This window comes from Geotrypetes seraphini, chromosome 1 (assembly GCF_902459505.1).
Source record: "Geotrypetes seraphini chromosome 1, aGeoSer1.1, whole genome shotgun sequence".
In the NCBI taxonomy this organism is placed as follows: domain Eukaryota; kingdom Metazoa; phylum Chordata; class Amphibia; order Gymnophiona; family Dermophiidae; genus Geotrypetes; species Geotrypetes seraphini.
In genome coordinates, this window is record NC_047084.1 from 95,683,821 (window position 1) to 95,705,890 (window position 22,070).

Consider the following 22,070-nt stretch of genomic DNA (forward strand, 5'->3'; position numbering starts at 1 on the left):
GAGGTTTTTCAATACTGTAAAACTTTGGATTGCAAGTGACTTGGTTTGCAAGTTGCAAAACATTTTATTAAATTTTAACTTGATATACAAGCAATGTCTTGCAATACGAGTACATACAGTATCCACACATCACAACTGAGCCGATGATTCTTCTCTCTTGACACTGCAAGAGTGGAGTGGCTGTTCTAAACAAGTAAAGACTTGCAATACAAGTACAGTACTCCCCCGATATTCGCGGGGGGTTCTGTTCCAGGCACCCCCGTAAATCTTGAAAAACCGCAAATACGGCTTTTCAAGGGGGAGCCTGAAGAGGGCAGCGGGAGAGGGCAGCAGGAGAGCAGCCGGAGTGCCGTGAGTGCAGGAAATCACTCGCGGTATGCTCCAACCGCTTCTTCCTGCACTAAGTCGGGCCTTATCCAATCAGGAGCTGCTGTGAACTTCACAAAAAGGGTGCCATGTCTTCATCTCACTACAGCTCCCTTATATGTCATGGTGAGCCCCACAAACCACCTCCAGAATCCCCTAGACCCACTTATCTACCACCCCATCAGCCCTTATGGCTGCAGGAGCCACATATATGCCAGTAAAAAATGGTTTTGGGGGTGTATAGGGGAGTGCACATGTTTAAGTACATATTTAAGTACATGTTTAAGACCATGTTTTACATGGTCTAAGTCACAACGTCCAAGTTTCGTCGATCCTGGGCTGTATAACTTTCAGTTATACATGCTGTACGACTAAGTGTAAGCTGGCCCACGTCCCGCCCAAATCCCACCCTTGACACTCCTCCTGAAACGCCCCATTTAGCTATGGTCGTTCAGTGGCACTATGAAGGCCCAGGTCAGTGTTCTTCAACCTTTCTACACCCGTGGACCGGCAGAAATAAAATAATTATTTTGTGGACCGGCAAACTACTAGGACTAAAATTTAAAAACACAGTTTACGCCCCATCTCCGCGAGCTCGGTATCCGCAAACCATCTGATCCCATCTGCACAAGCCGCAATTATGATTTTATATTTAACGTATTTTATTAAAGTATAAAAAGAAACAATATTCTGAACAATTGTGATTTTATAAATACAAATATACAGAGCACAGACCAACAAAACCCCTATCTCCCCTCCCCTTCACATATATCCCCTCTACTATCAAGAAAACTGATTATAGAATGCTATTATAGAAATATCATGCTAACAGAATACTGCTGTCCCCAGTTATGTCTTTAGCAGGATATATATTTCAAATCTGATATATTCTAATGACAAAATAGAAATAAAATTATTTTTTTCTACCTTTTATTGTCTCTGGTTTCTGCTTTCATCTTCTTTTCACTCTTTTCCTTCCAGCATCTGCCCGTTCCATCCAATGTCTGCCCTCTCCCCCTTCCATATGTATCTGACTTATTTCTATGCCCCTCTTCTCTGTCCATCCTCCTCTCTCCTTTTTACATCATTCATTCCAGCTTCACTGCCTTCTTCATTTTTATCTCTCCTACACCAGATCTAGCATCTTTATCCCTCTCTCATTTCTCTGCTGACCCCCTTTCCAGCATCAATGTCTCTCTACTTTCTCATTCCTCTCTCTCCCCTTTCCCTCATCTGATCTCTCCATTCCACCCTGACCCCTTCCCCTCCTGTAGTCTCCCTGCCAGCTGTTTCCTTCCTTTTTTATTTCTCCCTACCCTCCTTTCTTTTTTTCCTTCTCCCTTCCCTCCTCCCTCTATCCAACATTAACTCTCTTCCCATCCCTTTCCCTCCTCCCCTCCCAGCAGCATCTCTCCTTCTTCTCCCTTCCCTCCTCCCTCTATCCAACATTAACTCTCTTCCCATCCCTTTCCTTCCTCCCCTCCCAGCAGCATCTCTCCTTCTAACTCCCTTCAAGTCCAGTAACAGCTCTCCCTTTATCCAGCACCTTCCCAGCCTCCTACAGTGGCTTCCTCCCCTTCCAGCAGCTCTCAGTACTTGCCTGCAAGAAGTTGCCAGTAAATCACTGCCCTGGCAAATAGGAGAGCTGGTGGGAGGGGAGACAGCCACTGTGAAGGCTCCCCAGGATCTTGCTCGCACACGCTGACCATCTCCCTCCACCTGCACCTGAATCTGCAGCTCTCTCCGTTCTAATCGCAACTTCCCCGCGGCCCTCTTCAGCAACTCGGCAGAGGCGGCGATCAAGACACGCTGCGGACATTGGGACCTTCACTCTCTGAGTCCCGCCTATTTTGTTTCAACTTCCTGTTTCCGAACAGGTGAGACTCAGAGAGGGAAGGCCCCGACGTTGGCAGCCTATCTTGATCGCCGGAGGCTGGGAGGAGCATTAGTCAGCAGGAACCGCAGTCGGGAGGAACCGCAGTCGGCAGGAAATTTAACTGCCGAATTGATCTCACCGGCCCTGTGCGGACCGGCAGAAATTTTCTGCGGACCGACACCGGTCCGCGGACCGGCGGTTGAAGAACTGTGGCCTAGGTCGTTTAGAAATACGTCCAAAACTCGGTTTTATTATCGGCACTTGGACGTTTTTGACTGAAGATCGTCCAAGTGCCGACTTAGGCCAGTTTTTGGACATTTTTTCTCTTTCGATTATGAGCCCCATAGTCTATAAATGGCACCTTAATTTATGCACCAGTGTAGGTGCCCTTCTGGTGCCTAAGTGCAAATTGCTATTTAAAATGCCTTTTAAAAGAATTTTCAAGGCGCCTACCGGTGCCTAAAAAAAAGCACCAAAATTGTGCCTATGGAGGTGTTTTATGACACTATAGGCATGACTAATGCCGGAAGTGGCGTTAGACTCCGTAAAGCACCTCCGTAGATGCGATTCACATCAAAGGTAGGCACCAGAAATATAGGTCTTGAAAACCATGGCCTATATTTCCGGTGCCTAACCTTTCCCGAAGGTGCAATTCTCTAAACAGTGCCGTCGTGTGATTGGTAAGCGATAGGTGGCTGTTTTTAAGGCAGCTGCCGACAACAGCGCTTTTTAGAGAATCCAGGCCTCTATTATAAATTCTAGAAATGGTGCTAAAAATTGTGTGCAGAAATTTGGACGCGGGTCCAATTTCCACATGCAATTAATTTGTATAACAAGCCAATTAGTTCCAATAATTGGATGCTGGAAATCAATATCAGCACCAACCGGCATCAATTAAAATTCACGTGCATATTTTTAGGCGCTGGGATCCATATGTAAATTTTATGTGTGGTTACAAAAAAGGGGCGTGGCCATGGCAATAATAGTAAGCAGTAGATAAGGGTTGTCCCTGTAATTTATACTCACTGTTATAGAATAGAGAATGACACAGGGAAAAAATTTATCACCGTTCCCGCCCCGTCCCTGTGAGCTCAGTCCCCGTCCCCGCCCTGCAAACTGTCAGATCTCATTCGCACAAGCCTCAAAGGATTTTATACTGAACTTATTTTATTAAAGTATAAAAAGAGACAATATTCTGTACAATTGTCATTTTATAAACACAAATAATACAGAGCAAGGATCAACAAAACCCCTGTCTCACCTCCCCTTCACAAATATCTCCTCCACTATTGTGAAAACTGAACAAACCAAATTACTACAGAATGCTATATCGAAAAATCAAGTTAACTGAATACTTCAGTTACACATGGCAGGAATAGTGTTAAGGGAGAGCAACTAGGGCAACTGTCCCCTGGTCAGAGAGAGAGAGAGCCCTAAGCCAGCTGGAAGCTAAAGAAGCACAGCCTGAGCTTTGCGCTCCCCAGTTATATCTAATACCAGCTCTAGCAGGATACATATTTCAAATCTGAAATAATCTAATCACAAAATATAAAATAAATGAATTTTTTTTTCTATTTTTGTTGTCTGGTAATTTTATTCTTCAAATTACATTGGTCTCAGGCTTCGGTTTTGGGTTCCTTCTGTCTTCATCATTGTATGGCTGGCTCCTGAAGGTAAAATAGGCGCAAGAGGAGCTGGGGAGGAGATGCCGAGTCTGACATGGGCGCAATTTTTTTACCACAGGAGCAAGACTTTTCACCAATTCCACAGGGCTGTGAAAGGTCTTGTCCCCATTCCCGCGGGGCGGTGAAAGGTCTTGTCCCCATTCCTGCGGTAAACCAGTTGCACATGTCCCCCCCCCCCCCCATTACTGCAGATTTACTGCAGTGACCACAGTTTACTGCGGTAAACGGTCCCCTTGTCATTCTCTATTATAGAATAAGGGGAATCCACACCTTATTTAGGGCTCCTTTTACAAAGCCACATTAGGTTTCTTTATCGCCAGCTGCGACGGTATTGGCTCCGACGCTCATAGAATTCCTATCAGCGTCGGAACTAATACCACCCTGGCTGGTGATAAAAAAGCCTAATGTGGCTTTGTAAAACGGTCAGGCAAGAGGAATTAAACCAGGTTTCAGCTGGCATAGAACCTCCTGCATAAAGTTAGGCGCAGTTCCCGGCACTAGCCGTTAATTCTCTAAACCAGTGGTTCCCAACCGTGTCCTGGAGGAACACCAGGCCAATCGGGTTTTCAGGCTAGCCCTAATGAATATGCATGAAGCAAATTTGCATGCCTATCACTTCCATCATATGCAAATCTCTCTCATGCATATTCATTAGGGCAGTGATTCCCAACCCTGTCCTAGAGGAACACCAGGCCAATCGGGTTTTCAGGCTAGCCCTAATGAATATGCATGAAGCAAATTTGCATGCCTATCACTTCCATCATATGCAAATCTCTCTCATGCATATTCATTAGGGCTAGCCTGAAAACCCGATTGGCCTGGTGTTCCTCCAGGACAGGGTTGGGAATCACTGCTCTAAACGGTGCCTAATTTTCAGAACCATTTATAGAATAGTACTTAGCATGCGTTTTTTTTTTTAGTCAGCGCCAATTTTCCGGTGATCTTTATAGAATTCAGTGCTAAGCTTTTCTTAAAACCAGATTCAGCTGGAATCCGCAGTCATGAAACCAATAAACCTGCAACGCACTGGGACAAATGTAACAAAAGTCTTGCCCGCCCAACAGGACACCATGAGTGCCAAATTGCAACCCAGTGAAAGACAATGACTCCGACTTATCCAGTACTTCTGACCTAAGCATGAACTCAGTACTTGCAAGGAGTGTTCAAGCACCCAAAATTGGGAAGGGCTGCTTGACAGTCAGCTCTGGCAGAGAATCAACTATGCACTCTTCGTTGGTGAGTATTTTGGCAAATCAAATAGGTGATCTCAGTGGTATAGCACGGTGGCTTCTTTTGACTTATCAGTCTTAAATTTAAGGGATGACCACAGGTATTCAAAGTATTCATCTACTGCTAGCTATAACCACTGTGAGTCCTGAATAAACGCATGAAAGGGGTCTTTGCACCCTTTAGTAAGGCCTATGTTTCTCCTAGCAAACAGCATTTCTTCATGCAACATATAAGTAAATTCTGGAATTTGTTGCCAGAGAATGTGGTGAAAGCAGTTAGATTTGCAGGGCTTAAAAAGGTTTGGCTAACTTCCTAAAAGAAAAGCCTATAAGCCATTATTAAGATGGCTTGAGAAAATCCGCTGCTTATTCCTAGGATAAACAGCATTAAATCTGTTTTAATCTTTGGGATCTTTCCAGGTACTTCTAACCTGGGTTGGCCACTACTGGAAACAGGATACTGGGCTTGATGGACCTTCAGTCTGTCCCAGTATGGCAACTCTTGTGTTATTATATGAACAGTGGTGAGCATACAGTTGACTGAACCATTTTTCTATGTACCGTATTCCCCTCCAGCAGTAATCACAATGGTACTGTCTATGGCAGTGGTCTTCACTAAATTTTAAGTTAGGGCCAATTTAGATTCTAATGAGTTGTAGGAGAGCCACCATATAACTGCCTATGCAGATCTGCGACACTACTGACTGGTGTGTATCAGTGACATCCATCCCTACCAGCCCACCTTCAAACTTTTCATTTGGGAGTTTCCTCAAGAAGGCATGAATTTCCAAATGCTTTCTCTTTGTCTATTGGGAAATGCTTTGTTCTTCTACTAAGTGGCTCTACCCCTCATCTATATCATCCTTTCTGTCCTGAGCTTGTATACAGAATCAGTAAGTAGCAGAAGAAAAGCTTAAACGTGATGGGAGCTTCCACAGAGGTCTCCAGGGGCTGTCATTGGCCCTTAGGCCTTGCATTGACGAACACTGGTCTAGGGATTGGTCAGAGATTCCATAAGGAGGTTCTGGGGAGTGAATTTGGGGAAAGAGAAGATGACTGGTCTCCTGTCCCCTGGAAGGGAGAAATAAAGTACAAGTTTAGTCTCTGTTCATGAATATTTTTGGAGCTGGTATAGTTAGTTGATTAAATTTATCCCCTTCAGAAAATAACTAAGCCTCTGTTGGCCATATGTTTTAATACTTCAGTATAATCACCATAGCAAAGTGTGGCTTCAAGGGTAGTCCTATCTCTATATGCAATGAGTATAGGAAGGGTGATTATGCAAATGTATTCCTTTTTCATGGATATTTGGAAAGGGATGATCAATGTGGGAGTATAAACCAGTGTTAAGGAGAGATATTTGTGTTTTCCCCTTTTCGGTCAAGCTTCCAGAAGTTTTTGGACTCAAGCAGAGTGAGTGTCTTAATCCTGTGGGGGTTGATCCTCAAAACACCAAAGAGGTCTCAGGACAAAAGAAAAAAGATAATTACTTCTGGTTTCTCTTTTCATTTAACCTGAAGAGCAGCTGGAGCTCAAGGTCAGAACACCTGGACTTCACAGATTGTGTTCCTTAGGCCAACAGTCTAAGTTAGAAGAAAATTCATCAAGGTACCATATATACTCTATATATCCATCTAAATATAAACCAAGGTAGCCTTTTATTCTTCTTAAAAGGGGGGAAAAAAAGGTTACCGGTAACTGGAATATAAACCAAGGGTTTACATTCAAGTGCACACAGCCCTCCCCTGATGCCCACTAAAGGCATCTCTCCAGACTTGCCTTAAGCCCTGATAGTCCAGCGATAAGCTGGGACAGGAGCGATCCCTCCTGCATCCTGTCCTGGCCGACTCTGAACCACCCCCACCTCTCTCCTGCCTCCCGGACCTCTACAGCTGCCTTGAAAGCCCTGGTGATCCAGCGGTGAACTGGAGGAGTGATCTTCCTACACTCCTGCCTCATGCAGAGCCACTATCATAAATGGCTGCCACGAGTTCCTTACGAGTTCGTGAGGTTGCCATTGTAACACACAGCAGCCATTGTCGATAATGGCTCAACCTCGCAAGTTCCGCGGTCTTGCGAGGTTGCTGCAGAAACTGGTGGTAACCAACCTATCATATGAACTGTTTGCTTTAAAGAAACCTTTACCATTATAGACTTATGTAACCCTGCCCTAGTATTAATCTGAAGTTGATAAATTGCCCAATACCTAATATAGATTGATTGGTATCATTGTGGCAAGGGTACCACTTGCCTCAGTACCTGTATAAATGTATAACTGGAATTTTCTAGAAAGCTTCCTAACCTGGAAATCCGGGGGAGGAGTTGTGATGTCATAGGAGGTAAAACAGAGAGTTTTAGAAAGAAAAGAAACTTTTTCTCAGCTTATTTCTGCTAAGCAGAGTCTTGCCTAGGAACTGGGGTTCAAGACACAGGCTAAAGCCAGGACAAGAGTAACAAAGGGTTGTTCTAAATCACTTAGGTTCCTACCTCCCGGCTTAAGTGGCTTAAGGAGCCTAAGGAGTCTCAAGTCATGTTGAGGGTGAACTTTCACCAACCCAACTGGCTGAGGGGATATAGGAAAAGCTGGATGTTAAAAGTGAGCCTAGATTTAACTGGGATAGCTGAGGGAGAAGACATGCAGTCCAGATACTGGATAGCATTGATCTACTGTTTGGACAGAAACCAAACAGGTGTTCCCAGGCTCAGAGAACCCACAGACGTGAGAAAAGTGCTTCATAGATTCCTAGGAATCTGAAGAGATAAGATTTTGCCAAGAATTCCAACTCAGGGGAGTACTGAGGAGCAAAAGAAGAGGAAGATCTGAATTGGAAGATCCAACAAGAAAAGGAAAACACAGATGAAGACCCAAGGGTTCAAATTCCAGCCTTAGGGCTATATATTTTGAGTTTCATGTTTGTGTTTCAGGTATAGACTTTTTCTTTAACACCCAGCAAATTACGGAGTGTTTTTTTAATCCTATTACTGGAACGATTGCTCCTTTGTGAAAGTAAACTGTCAGGAGTTAGTTGGACGTTCAAAGCAAAGGCAAGAAATTCACCCTACACATAGGCCTTGAGACTTACCCCTCTCCCACCCCTCAGACCCGGAAAACAGCACTCCGCTTGATAGAATCACGCCTAGCGGGAATTCCACGACCAATTCTGGGTCCAAGGACTTTTGCCAGTTGAAACCTACTTGAAAATCCTGCCATGCAAGTTGGGCGTGAATCTCCGGAATTCGATATCTTTTAAGAACAACCTTGACCCACCATTGCCCCCTTTTGGGTTATGTACTATGGGTTTTGAGCACCCAAACTTATAGAACAGCATACATCCAGATGCGTGTGCAACCCCTAACTGGTGCCAATTAACTTCAATAATTGATATCGTCCAATTATTTGTTAATTGGCTCATTGTGCATGTAACTGCAAATTAATGTCAATTATTAGTTGTTAATGACAATTAGTGGCCAATGATTTATTATTTATTTATTGAGATTTGTTAACTGCCTTTATGAAGGGATTCGCCCAAGGCAGTGCACAGCAGATAGTTCCCAAAACAGAGTGGGGATGGAACAGCACATGTGAACCGGGGATTTATACACATAAATCTTTAAAATGATGAGACTATTCCAGATAGGCTTTATTGATGTAAATTGACCCAACACGGTCCATGTTTCAGCTCAAAGAGCCTGACTCAGGGGTACATATATTGCCAAGCAGGTGATTGTCTTGGAGCTTACTGGTTCAGTGCATCGATAAAGAAATTTTGTTGGCTTTTTAAGTACTCTGACTTAACTCCTTCCGGCACCACCTGCGGTCTGCTCCAGGCATTCTGGCTGTAGTTCATTCTACCAAGTCACCAGTGAACAAACCTGTCCCCCAAGGCACCCCTTTTCCCCCACCCTATTTAACCTCTACATGTCCTCCTTAGGCTAGGAGCTTTCCAAACTGAACCTCCAATCATACATCTACAAGCTAACCAGAATGGGATGGAGGGAGAGTTGGCAATTTAGAACAGATTTTGCAAAACGGACTGGCCAAAATGGCCATCACACCTGGAGACAGCATCCAGACAGTAGTGCGAGGTAAACATATGAACCGAGGACCAAGTGGCAGCCTTACAGATTTCCTCAAGTGGAATCGAGTGGAGGAAAGCAACAGACGCCGCCATCGCTCTGCCTTGTGGCAAGTGACTTGACCCAGGAGGGAGAGACCAGCCTGAGCATAACAAAAAGAGATACAAGCGGCCAACCAGTTAGAAATGGTCCATTTAGAAACAGAACGACCCAAGCGATTAGGATCGAAAGAGAGGAACAGCTGAGGAGCAATACGATGAGGAGCGGTGCGCTTCAAGTAGAAGGCCAGCGCAGGCTTACAATCAAGAGAATGCAGAGCCACTTCTCCAGGGTGAGAATGGGGCTTCGGAAAAAACACAGGGAGAACAATGGATTGGTTGATGTGAAACTCAGAAACAACTTTAGGCAAGAACTTAGGATGGGTACGGAGAAACACCTTATCACGATGGAAGACAGTAAAAGGAGGGTCTGCCACCAAGGCTTGAAACTCACTGACCCGACGGGCAGAAGTGAGAGCAATAAGAAACACAACCTTCAAGTGAGTCCACGCTAGCGGCTCGAATGGGGGTTTCATTAAGCGAGCAAGGACCACGTTAAGATCCCAAACCACAGGAGGAGGTTTAAGGGGTGGATGAACGTGGAAAAGGCCTTTCATGAAGCGGGAAACCACAGGATGAACAGAGATAGGCATCCCGTCAATCGGCTGATGAAAAGCAGCAATGGCACTAAGGTGGACTCGAACCGAGGAGGACTTGAGTCCAGCTCCAGATAAGTGTAACAGACAGTCAAGGACAGCAGATAAGGAGGCAGACAACGGCTCCTGCTGTCGAGTAGCACACCAGGAAGAGAAACGGGTCCACTTCTGATGGTAACAGTGGACTCCTTCTGAGACGCCTCCAGGACGTCCAGCACAGGCTGTGAGAACTGGAACGAGGGCATTAAGTCTCAAGGAACCAAGCCGTTAAGTGCAGAGACTGAAGGTTGGGATGAAGTAGAGAACCTCGACTCTGCGTAAGCAGAGAAGGAAAAACAGGCAGAAGAAGAGGCTCCCTGGAACTGAGTTGCAACGGATGGGAGAACCACGGCTGTCGGGGCCACCGAGGAGCTATCAGGATCATGGTGGCACTCGTGGACTTGAGCCCGACGAGAGTCTTCAGAATTAGAGGGAATGGAGGGAACGCATACAGAAACAGGTTCGTCCAATCCAGCAGGAAAGCATCCGCCTCGAGTCTGAGTGGGGTGTAGACCCTGGAGCAGAAGCGGGGTAACTTGGGATTGTGGGGGGACGCGAACAGATCAATGTCCGGAGTCCCCCAACGAGCAAATACCTGATGCAGGGTCAAGGAATGGATGGACCATTCGTGAGGCTTCAGAAGATGACTTAACTTGTCCGCCAGATAATTGTGCTGGCCCTGAATGTAGACCGCTCGAAGGAATATGTTGCGGCGGATGGCCCAATCCCAGAGCCGCATCACCTCCTGGCACAGGGACAGAGACCCCGTTCCCCCCTGTTTGTTGATATAATATATGGCGACCTGGTTGTCCGTGCAGACCAGCACCACTCGGTCACGAAGCAGGTGATAAAAAGCCTTCAGGGCGAGGAAAATCGCTCGAAGCTCCAGCAGATTGATGTGACAAAGTCGGTCAGCACTGGACCAAAGACCCTGAGTGCAAAGACTATCCAGATGAGCCCCCCAAGCGTAGGCTGTCGAGTCCGTGCTCAAGGCCTTCTGCGGTGGAGGAGCATGAAACAGAAAACCTCTGGAAACATTGGAAGAGAGCATCCACCAACGGAGAGACTGCCTCAACAAAGGAGTCACGACAATGAGTCAAGAGACAGGGTCCCGATCCTGGTTCCATTGGGACACTAGAGACCATTGAGGAATACAGAGGTTAAGTCTGGCAAAAGGAGTCACGTGAACCATGGAGGCCATGTGTCCTAGGAGGACCATCATGAGCCAAGCCGGGGCCGAAGACAGATGGGCTACCCTCTGGCCTAAGCAAACAAGGGCCTCCTGTTGAGGCCAAGGCAAGAACGAGCGGAGACGAGCCATGTCCAGGACCGCTCCAATGAATTCCAGAGACTGGGACGGGCAGAGCTGAGACTTGGGGAAGTTCACCTCAAAGCCGAGGCTCTGAAGGAGCAAGATGGTTTGATACATCGCTCGCAGAACTTCATGGCGAGAAGACGCTTTGATCAACCAGTCGTCGAGGTAGGGAAACACCTGCAGGCCACAGAGACGCAGGGCCGCAGCAACCACCACTAGACATTTCGTGAAGACCCTCAGAGAGGCTGCCAGGCCGAAGGGAAGAACACGATATTGGAGATGGAGATCCCCCACCCGGAATCTCAGATACCAACGAGAGGTCGGGTGTATCAGAATGTGTGTGTACACCTCCTTGAGGTCCAGTGAGCACAGCCAGTCCCCCTCATCCAAGAGGGGGTACAAAGTAGGAAGGGTGAGCATTCTGAACCGTTTCCTGACCAGAAACTTGTTCAGAGCATGGAGGTCCAGGATTGGACGCAGATCCCTCGTCTTCTTGGATACCAAAAGTACCGGGAATAAAATCCGGTGTTCCATTGGTCCAGGGGAACCTCCTTAACCGCCCGAAGGTGAAGAAGGGCCCGAGCTTCCTGCAGAAGGAGAGACAGCTGAGACCAAGCAGAAGGAAACTCTCTTGGAGGCAGGTCTGGGGGTACGTGACTGAAGTGGAGGGAGTACCCTTCCCGAATGATAGAAAGTACCCAACTGTCGGTGGTAAGACTTTCCCACAGGGCAGAGAAATGGTGGAGGCGACCCCTGATGGGGAGGGGGGAAGGCTCCAGGAGGAAGGAAGCCCGAAGGCTCGGACTGGAATTGTCAAAAGGACGGCCTAGGTTTCGCTGGAGCCGGCGGCTGGGTCTTAGGTTGACGTTGCTGCTGCTGCTGCGGTCGCTTCGAAGGAGGCCGAGAGAAGGCAGGCGTAGATTTCTGCGGGTACTTCCGGAGAGGAATTTTGTATTGCCGAGCCGGAGGGGCCATCGGTTTAAGTTTCACCAGAGAGGCGAAGGACTGTTCATGGTCTGAGAGGCGCTTGGTGGACGCTTCGATGGAATCATCGAAGAGCTCATGACCCACACACGGGAGATTGGCAAGATGATCCTGTAGATTCGGATCCATATCTACAATGCAGAGCCAAGCAAGGCGACGCATGGCAACCGCAAAGGCCGTGACCCTCGAGGACAACTCTAAGGCGTCGTAGGCCGTCTGAAACATATAGAAGCGGATCTGGGAGAGGGTCTCCTCGAGGAGACGAAACTCCTGATGCCGAGAATCTGGTATGTCCTCCCGGAACGAGCGGAGGGCATCCACACAGAACAGGAGGTAGGACATGAAGATAAAGTTATAGTTAAGGACACGATTCGCCATCATTGAGTTTTGGTAAAAACGGCGACCAAACTTGTCCATCGTACGGCCCTCCCAGCCTGGAGGGATGGCAGCGTAAACCTTCTTCTTCAAGGAAGACTCAACCACCAAGGACTGATGAGAAAGCTGAGAACTTTCAAACCCCTTAACCGGAATCATCCGGTAACGGGACTCCAACTTGGAGGGAATGGCCGTGACCGCATAGGGGGTCTCCAGGTTCCGGAGAAAGGTTTGCCGGAGAACCTGGTGCAATGGCAAGCGCAATGCCTTGTGGGGCGGACGATCAACACCCATCTCCTCCAGATATTCCCGGGTATAACGGGACTCAGACTGGAGGTCCAGTTTCAAGGTTCGACCCATGTCAGAGATGAAACGAGTAAAGGAGGATCTTCGAGAAGAAGACTTATCCTCCGGAGGAGACCCCGAGCAAGAACTGGGGGCAGCTGAGAAAGAGGGAGAAATTTCCCTGGAATAGTAAGCCGGGGCCTCAGAGTCCCGCGAATAGGAGACTGAAGAGGCTCTACTAAAGTGTCTGGGGGGTGTCGAGGAATGACCCCGTGCTAGGTGGGCCGGGGAAGACCCCGGGTCCGAGGAATTAGCTGGCGACGCCTCGGGGAAGACTGGGTAAAGGAAAATTCCTCCACCGGAATTGAAGAAGACCCCTTAGAGGCTGGTAGCTGCCTCGATGGGGAACACAACCCAGAGTCCAACTCGAGGACAAGTGTATGTCTAGAAGGTTTTGCGGTCAGAAACCGGCCCCGAAGGGGTGGAGAAAACTGGGGCTTTTTAGGAGGGGCAAACCTCGACAAAGTAGCGGGGGAAAAAAGGCCCCCTGGCCTGGATCCCCGAAAAGTTACAGGTGACTCGGGGGATGAAGATTCGCTCGAGGGAACCCGGCGAGTCTTGCAGACAGGGTCTCGAGAAACGAGGGGACGCTCAGGCTGGTCAGACCGAGACTGGATCGAGGTGTCGAAGTCGGGACCAGTTGGCTCACTACTGAGGAAAGCTGCATGGTAAGAATAGCCTTAAGCATGTCCTCGAACATAGGCACCGAGACCAAGGATGGTTGGGTCTTAGGTGCAGCAGTGCGCTCCTTCGGGGGCGACCTCGAGGAAGAGTATTCCCTATGTGAGGAGGCACGCTTAGAGTGATGTCTCGAAGATGCCGACGAGGCGGCACTGACATGAGACTCGGAGGTAGGCTTCTTTGCCGGCACACCTGAGGAGGAAAGAGGAGACTTACCTGAGGCCGGAGTAACAGGAGGGGCTGAGGCCGGAGCCTTCGAGGCCGACGGGGACTTCGAGGCCGAAGCGCCCAATGAGGGCGCCGAGGCCGAGCTCGAGGCCTGTCCCGCAGATCCATGGGGCCAAAGAGTTGGAGAATCTTGGCCATCCTCCTACGAAGAGCCCACGGTTGCAAAGTCGCACAACGGGGGCACGACTCAGCGTGGTGCTCTGAACCCAGGCACTCCACACACCAACGATGAGGGTCGGTGATGGAGATAACCCGGTTGCACTTAGTACAGTTTTTAAATCCGGAACGAGGCCAGGACATAAGAAAAAAGACAGTGGGGAACCGGGTCAAAAAGATACGAACTGAAAAACAAACAAAAAGAAAGAAAAAACACAGACGCGAGCACAGCGACTCAAATTAAACTAACTAAACAAGCCGCGGTGCAAGAGGGACAACGATATCGTGCGAAGCAAGGGAGCAGTGCTTCTGGCTCCGTGGAAAACAGAGAACTGAGGACACGCTGAGGAGACGCATGCCCTAGACTGGGTGGGTGGGGCACGCACACATGCGCGGGTCAATCGCAAGCTTGAAGTTCTTCAAGCAAGTCTGCTTGCGAAAACGTCCGCTAGGGGGCTCCATCGGTGACATCACCCACATGTAGAAAATATGCTGCCTGCCTGTCCTGGGATAAAATACAATTTGGATCGGAATGAAAGACAAATAAGGAAAAAACAAAAGGAAAGGGCTCGTTACTGCTTAATTCCTTAAGGGAGTTAAAAAAATGATACTGTAAAATTTAAATCAAATGTTAAAAGCTTCTTTAAATAAATGACTCTTGAGTAGGCTTTTGAAACGTTCGAGATTAGCTTTTTCTCTAACAAGAGCTGGTAGGGTATTCCAAAGTTGAGGGGCTACGACTGAGAAAATGTCATGCCTTTTGGTTCCTATTATATGAAGGGAGGGGACTGACAGCAATTTACGATTAGATGATCTAAGACTGCGGGGTGGGTCATATGGGATAAGATATTTATCAATAAATTGGGGCAGCATATTTCACAGAAGGGAAGTCATAGTAGTCATTTTGACAGTGGTGACTACATGGTGACTGGAGATTGTTCCTACCCTAACTGTTTGGTCACCTTAAGATCATCACATAAAACAAAGATGTAAATTAAAGAACGAAGGCCGGTATTGGACAGACCTGCATGGTCTTTGTCCCATATATGGTAATTCGGTTTAGGATGGGCTGAGATGGGCATCAATGGGAACTCCGCTAATTTGGAACATGAGGATGTTACTGGCCAGACTTTATAGTAGACGTCCTCAAACAACGGGATAGTTGGATAGACTGCAGTGAGCTTGGACGGACCGTTCCCTTATGCATTTGGGCTGCAAAAACCCAAGGAAATGGTAGAATTTAGGGGGTGAAGAACTTTTGTGCAGGAAAGAGGAGCGGGACTTGGATGTGATAGTTTGCGATGATCTTAAGATGGCCAAACAGGTTGAAAAGGCGACGGCGAAAGCTAGAAGGATGCTAGGGTGCATAGGGAGAGGAATGGCCAGTAGGAAAAAGGGGGTATTGATGCCCCTGTATAAGACTCTGGTGAGACCTCAATTAGAATGTGTACAATTCTGGAGGCCGCACCTTCAAAAAGATATAAAAAATATGGAGTTGGTCCAGAGGAAGGCTACTAAAATGGTCGGTGGTCTACGTCATAAAGTGTACGGGGACAGACTCAAAGATTTCAATATGTATACTTTGGAGGGAAGGTGGGGGAGGGGAGATATGATAGAGACCTTTAAATACCTACATGGCCTAAATACACATGAGGCCAGTCTCTTTCAATCGAAAGGAAACTCCAGAGTGAGAGGGCATGGGATGAAGTTAAGAGGTGATAGGCTCAGGTATAATCTAAAGAAATACGTTTTTACAGAAAGGGCGAGACGCGTGGAATTGGCAGTTGAAGAGATGGGCTTAAAAAGGACGGACTTACTAGCAGAGCGGCGCTTACAAGGGGGATCAGTTCTTCCCCAGCCACCTTACTCTCCTGACTCGGCCCCTGCTGACTTCTTCTTATGTCCTAAACTTAAATCCATGCTGAAAGGAAATCGATTCGACGCCATTGAGAACATACAGCAAAATTCGATGCAGCAGCTTGTGGCAATTCCTGAAGATGCGTTTAAGGACTGTTTCCAGAATTGGAAACGATGTTGGGAAAAGTGTATATGTAGGGAAGGGGAGTACTTTGAAGGGGGACCCCCATGGAAGAAGTTGTAAGATTGTTTAATAAATTGTTATAAAATCAGTCCTGGAACTTTTTGAACAGGCCTCGTAAATATTTAATGCAACGTTGAATAGTTTTTAACTATGACACAAATAAAATAAAACCTGTAATCCAGTCGATTTCACTCCCAGTCTTCTATGGCTGCCAACAGGCCAGGTGTTAAGTATATCCCTAAAAATATACATTCATGATATATAGATTTGTATGCCTACCACCTCGATTATACGCAACTCTCTCATGTATATTCATAATGGATAGCCCGAAAATCTGATCCAGGACTGGGAGGGAAGAAGTCCCAAAACTGCCAAATTACCCAGTTCCAGGAAGAATACTTTTGGTCCAGTCCTGGAATCACTGTTGCCTCTAAGGCAGAGCAGGAGTCTTGCAGCTACAGTCCTGCCAGTGGGATGTGCTGTTTCACTGTCAAATTTTCAATAGTGAGCGTTGCAGAACTCCATGGAACCTGCCTGTGCCCAGCAATTAAAAACACAATATTAAAGTACCACCCCCTACTGGCAGCAATGCAGTTGGAGGACTCCCGCTCAGCTTACAGCAGTGGTCTCAAACTCAAACCCTTTGTAAGGGCTTGGAAGGCCTCAGAAAAAAATAGTTAATGTCTTATTAAAGAAATGGCAATTTTGCATGAGACAAAAATTATTTATAGTTTATAAATCTTTCCTTTTGGCTATGTCTTAATAATAATATTGTCATTTATAGCTAATGAGACATATGCTCAAGAAACTGTTTTATTTTACTTTTGTGATTATGATAAACATACCTAGGGCTTCAAAATAGTACCTGCTGGGCCGCGAGTTTGAGACCACTGGCTTAGAAGGAACAGCGGTCCTGGTATTGAATTTATATCCCAAACCAGTGTGCTATCTGCACTTCTGAATTCTATCCATTGAAATTATGCACATCCCATAATGCATCAGAAAGTGGCTACCAGAAATCCAGGCCTGTCCAAGCTCAGGGCAAGTAGACACAGATGCTGTGGATATTTCACTGCCCAAGGCTTAAATCAGTTCTGCGCCTGAGGTGGAGAGCGCAGACGCTGTATAATCTGTAGCAAAGTCATTTTACTGCCCTCTGGCTCTGCAAGCCAGCTGAAAACCAGGCATTCAGCTTTCCAAGTGAGCAAATGAAAAAGCATTCGCTATTACTCCCATAAACACGTCAGGAGGGAAACCCTTTAGTACAGGGGTCTCAAAGTCCCTCCTTGAGGGCCGCAATCCAGTCGGGTTTTCAGGATTTCCCCAATGAATATGCATTGAAAGCAGTGCATGCACATAGATCTCATGCATATTCATTGGGGAAATCCTGAAAATCCGACTGGATTGCGGCCCTCAAGGAGGGATTTGAGACCCCTGCTTTAGTATATATGGCCTCTGCCTCTCCGTTCTCCTCCTGGCATCTAGTTGGGGGGTTTTTCCCCCTAATATGATATGAGAAGCTCTCCAGCTTATAACATTAAAGCACCTGAGCTAAAGGACTCAAAAAATTTTTTCCATGCTAGGCAAGGAGAGATTTTTCAGTAGATTAACACAGCCTCATAGATTAAGAAGACAAGAAAGCGTGCTGCAGCTGGAAGAGCACTATCAGTGTTTCAAAAGGGCATGTTATGTGCTGGTTTAATCCATTATTAGCATTTTGCCTCCCCCATCTTCCCCAGTACATGTCTTTGGGCCTCATGTCTTACAATGCAGCAGGGATATACACTGAAATTCTTTCCTTCCTACCTGGCAGTGTGTCATTGTCTAGACCAGGGCTGCCCAAGTCCGGTCCTCAAGATCTACTGGCAGGCCAGGTTTTCAGGATATCCACAATGAATATGCATGAGAGAGAGATTTGCATACCAAGAAGGCAGTGCAGGCAAATCTCTCTCATGCATATTCATTGTGGATATCCTGAAAACCTGGCCTGCAAGTAGATCTCGAGGACCGGACTTGCGCAGCCCTGATCTGGAAGAAAACCAGCCAGTTGGGAATTCAGAATATTAAAAAGCGCATGCCCATCACCTCCATTACAGGCAACTCTCTCTCTCTCTCATGCATATTCATTAGGGATATTCTGAAAACCCAAGTGGTTGGTGCAGTGGCGTAACGAAGATGAATGGCGCCCCTCCCCCACCCTCTTCTCCGCCCCATGCGCAACCCCTTCCCTTCCCCCATACCTCTTTGAGGTTCCAGGGGCGAGCAGCATCACAAACTTGCTGCTCGCGTCGTCTTCAGCTCTCCCTCTGACATCACTTCCTAGACGTGGGACCCGGAAGCGATGTCATTGAGAGCCGACACGGGCAGCAAGTTTGTGAAGCTGCTCGCGCCGGGAAAATCAAAGAGGTATAACAGCGCATGCGTGCGGCCGGGAGGGGCAGTGAGGAGGTCGGGTGCTGGCACTCCCACCAAGACGGCACCCGGGCCGGACCGGCCTCCCCTTGCTGGTATAGAGTATGCACTGCTTAAGTTAGCTATGGGTGTCCAGTTCATAGTCAGTCGTGCGCGAGACACCAGCGCACCGACAATGGAGGGCAGACAATTCGACGCAAGACATTAGCGCCGCAGGAAAACTTAGTTTTAAAGAGCTCTGAAGCGGGGTGTGAGTGGGGAACCCCCCACTTTACTGCATAGTGTTCGCGCTGCTGTTGGAGGGGGGTCTTGGGGGGTTGGAATCCTCCATTATAGAGGAAATGGAACTTTTTCTGATTTTTTTCGGGAAAAGTTCCGTTTTCTCTATAATGTGGGGGGTTGCACCCCCCAACAGCAGCGCAAACAGTATGCAGTAAAGTGGGGGGGGACCCACACCCCCTCCCGTCGGAGCTCTTTAAAACTAAGTTTTCTCGTGGCGCGCTTGTGCCTTGCGCCGAACTGTCGGCGCTCGACTGTCGGCACGCTGGTGTCTGGCGCGCGATTGTCCCATCACCGGGTGTCTCCCTCTCCCTCAACTGCTGGCAGCTCTCTTGTTTATTCAGCTTTTCTATAGTCTTGACTGGTTAACTGTCTGGATGTTCTTGATCAGGACAGGCCTATGGTATGTGCTGAAAGCAGAGACTGGTTCTCCTCTTCATATAAGGCTTATTCGTATCAGATTTGCAGAGAACTGGATACGGTTGTGGAATAATCTGTCCGACTTGTGCCCGATCCCTTGCTCCACGGTCAAGCAGCTTGTTAAGTTTATTTCTGTCCTCCCACATACATAGGCTGCCAGAAGCCTTTTTTTTTTTTTTTTTTTGGTACACTGAAAGTTACTAGACCAGCTCTCCTGCCAGACAACGAATCTCCACAATAGCACTGCCCTGCCCCTCACCCAAGCACTGCACTTTGTTCATCTGCCCCTCAATGCCGAAAACGTCCTCTCTGGATCCTACAATAGGCCGCAAGCACTTTCCCTGCATAAATCATTTACCAGCAAGTTTGTTTTTATTTACCCAGTGCCTACACAAGCTGGCCCACACAGCTGCTGGCAGCCGAACTTTTCCTCATCCATCAGAAAAAAAAATAAATAATAAATTTCCAGGTCCGACTCCCAGCGCAGGGCCAGGCCTGGCAGCTACATTTTAGCTACAGAGAGAAAAGTATAAGGAGCACATCAAAACATTCCTCTCTGGCACTAAAGCACACTCTGCTCACATGCGTAAGAAAAAATATCTTCTCAAGCAAAGATTTGTATAACCAGAGTCCTGGATCGCTTGCATTCTTTTTCTATGAGAAAGAACGTGGTGAATCAGGCCTGAGGCATCGCTATAATGGTAATAGAAGCTCCATTTATGGATTCCTGCTCACACCAGCTCAATTTCGCCAATTAAAATCAGTTTGTTTCAGGCTAGAGTCCTGGCTTAGGCCATAAAGTGGGAGTGACATTGGGCCGATACCTTACTTTAGATCAATGGTCTCAAACTCGCGGCCCGGGGGCCACATGCGTCCCTCCAGGTACTATTTTGAGGCCCTTGGTATGTTTATCATAATCACAAAAGTAAAATAAAACAGTTTCTTGATCATATGTTGCTTTAGCTATAAATTACAATATTATTATTAAGACTTAGCCAAAAGAAAAGATTTATAAACTATAAAGAGTTTTACTTCATGCAAAATTGTCATTTCTCTAATAAGACATTAACGGTTTTTTTTCTGTGGGTCTTCCAAGTACCTACAAATCCAAAATGTGGCCCTGCAAAGGGTTTGAGTTTGAGACCACTGCTTTAGATGAACACACGGATTTATTGGTTAGAAAATGTTTCTCGATATTATGGAAACTCAGAACCATCAGAAAATATTTTGATGCAGTTATCATTCCGTTTATTGGTTCAATCTTCCATTTTAAGCATGCTTGACTATTGTAATATCATTTATTTGGGAACTTTTAAGAAAACCCTTCAAAGACTCAGAGTTATTCAAAATGTGGCAGTTCGATTGATTTTTGGTTTCAAAAAATGGGAACATATAAGTCCCTATTATCAAAAACTACACTGGCTGCCCCTGGAGGCAAGAGTTTTGTTTAAATTTTTTTTTGTCTTTGTTATAAATCAATATTTGGTTTGGCCCCTATGTACTTGGTTTCTCATTTTAATTTGGATTGTTCTATTGGTTCATAGTCAAAAGCGCGCGGCGACAAAGGCGCGCTGAGACAACTGCGCGCAAGGCGGAAGCCTACGCCGAAGAAAAACAGTGTTTTAAGGGGCTCCGACGGGGGTGGAACCCCCCCCCCACTTTACTGAATACAGATGGCGCCAGCGTTGTGGGGGGTTTGTAACCAGTATAGTAACTGGTTTGTAACTGGTTTAGGGAAAAAGTGAAGTTTTCAGTATAATGTGGGGGGTTACAACCCCCCACAACGCCGGTGCATTCTGTATTCAGTAAAGTGGGGGGGGTTCCCCACCAACACCCCCGTCGGAGCCCCTTAAAACACTGTTTTTCTTCGGCGCGGGCTTCCGCCTTACGCTCAGTTGTCTCGGCGCACGCTTTTGACCTGTCACCGTTCTATTAGGCCTACATATAGAATTCATATGTTCACTTATCCAACAATAAAGACCAGTCGTTATAAAAGATTCCTGGACAGAACTCTTGCTTTCCAGGCAGGTAAATTGAACTATTGGCTGGGTAACATTATCATGCATTCCTCATCCTATTTTAGTTTTAGAAAATCAGTAAAAACGAAATTGTTTAATAAATTTGTAACCTAAGAATTTTCCTGTTTTTACTTTTATTTTGTATGCATGTATTTGATGATTTTACATTGTGACTATTCCTCTGACTGTCCAGCACTTCTTATTGTAAACCGCCTCGCACTATTATGGCTTTGGTGGTATATGAGAATAAATTATTATTATTATTACAGTGTTGCAGGCTTGGATTCAAATTTGTTCTTGGGGGGAAGGCCAGAAGGGCTTGGGACGGTGGAGGTTGTCTTGCGAAGTGATAGGGAGGCAGGAAAGATGCAAGGACCCCCTCCCGGTCATTTGCTGAGAGAGGCCTAGATATGCAATCTTTGCTATGGTGTTTGCATAAATAATGAAAGCATAAAACAAAGAGTAACACGAATCAAATAAAAAAATAACTGTTATTTCTCAATTTTCCTGTACAATGGGAACAACTGATTTCATCAGCTGCAGAAATAGCAACGGTTGAGCTTCGTACTCCCATTCTTCAGGCAGTAACTGGGTAAACAACAAGCTAACTTGTATTAATAGTAGAGCACAGCTATACTCTGGCTGCCAGTCTTATATAGGGCTTTCAAACAGAGCGCACATGTAAAAAGGAGCATTTTCAATAGAACGTCTAAGTCTGAGGTTGGACGTTTTAGGAACCCAGTAGAAAAAAAATGTCCATTTTCCAAGCTCCTAGACGTGTATCTTTTTTTTTTTTTTTTTTAATGGCTCTTAGTACATCTATCTTTTGTGGCCATTTTCAAATACACAG

The 22,070-nt window shown here is 46.6% G+C and overlaps 1 protein-coding gene across 4 annotated transcripts in view; it reads right to left on the reverse strand.

Moving 5' to 3' along the window:
- Positions 1-22,070, reverse strand: part of SETBP1 (SET binding protein 1) — a 585,862-nt gene that overhangs the window by 527,372 nt on the left and 36,420 nt on the right. The window contains exon 1 of one of the 4 annotated variants that reach the window (XM_033935279.1): positions 16,937-17,016. The exons of the other annotated variants lie outside the window; for them this stretch is intronic. The gene's annotated coding sequence lies outside the window, so the exon portion shown is untranslated. Of the gene's footprint in view, positions 1-16,936; positions 17,017-22,070 lie in introns of those variants that run through there. 4 annotated transcript variants of the gene reach the window in all.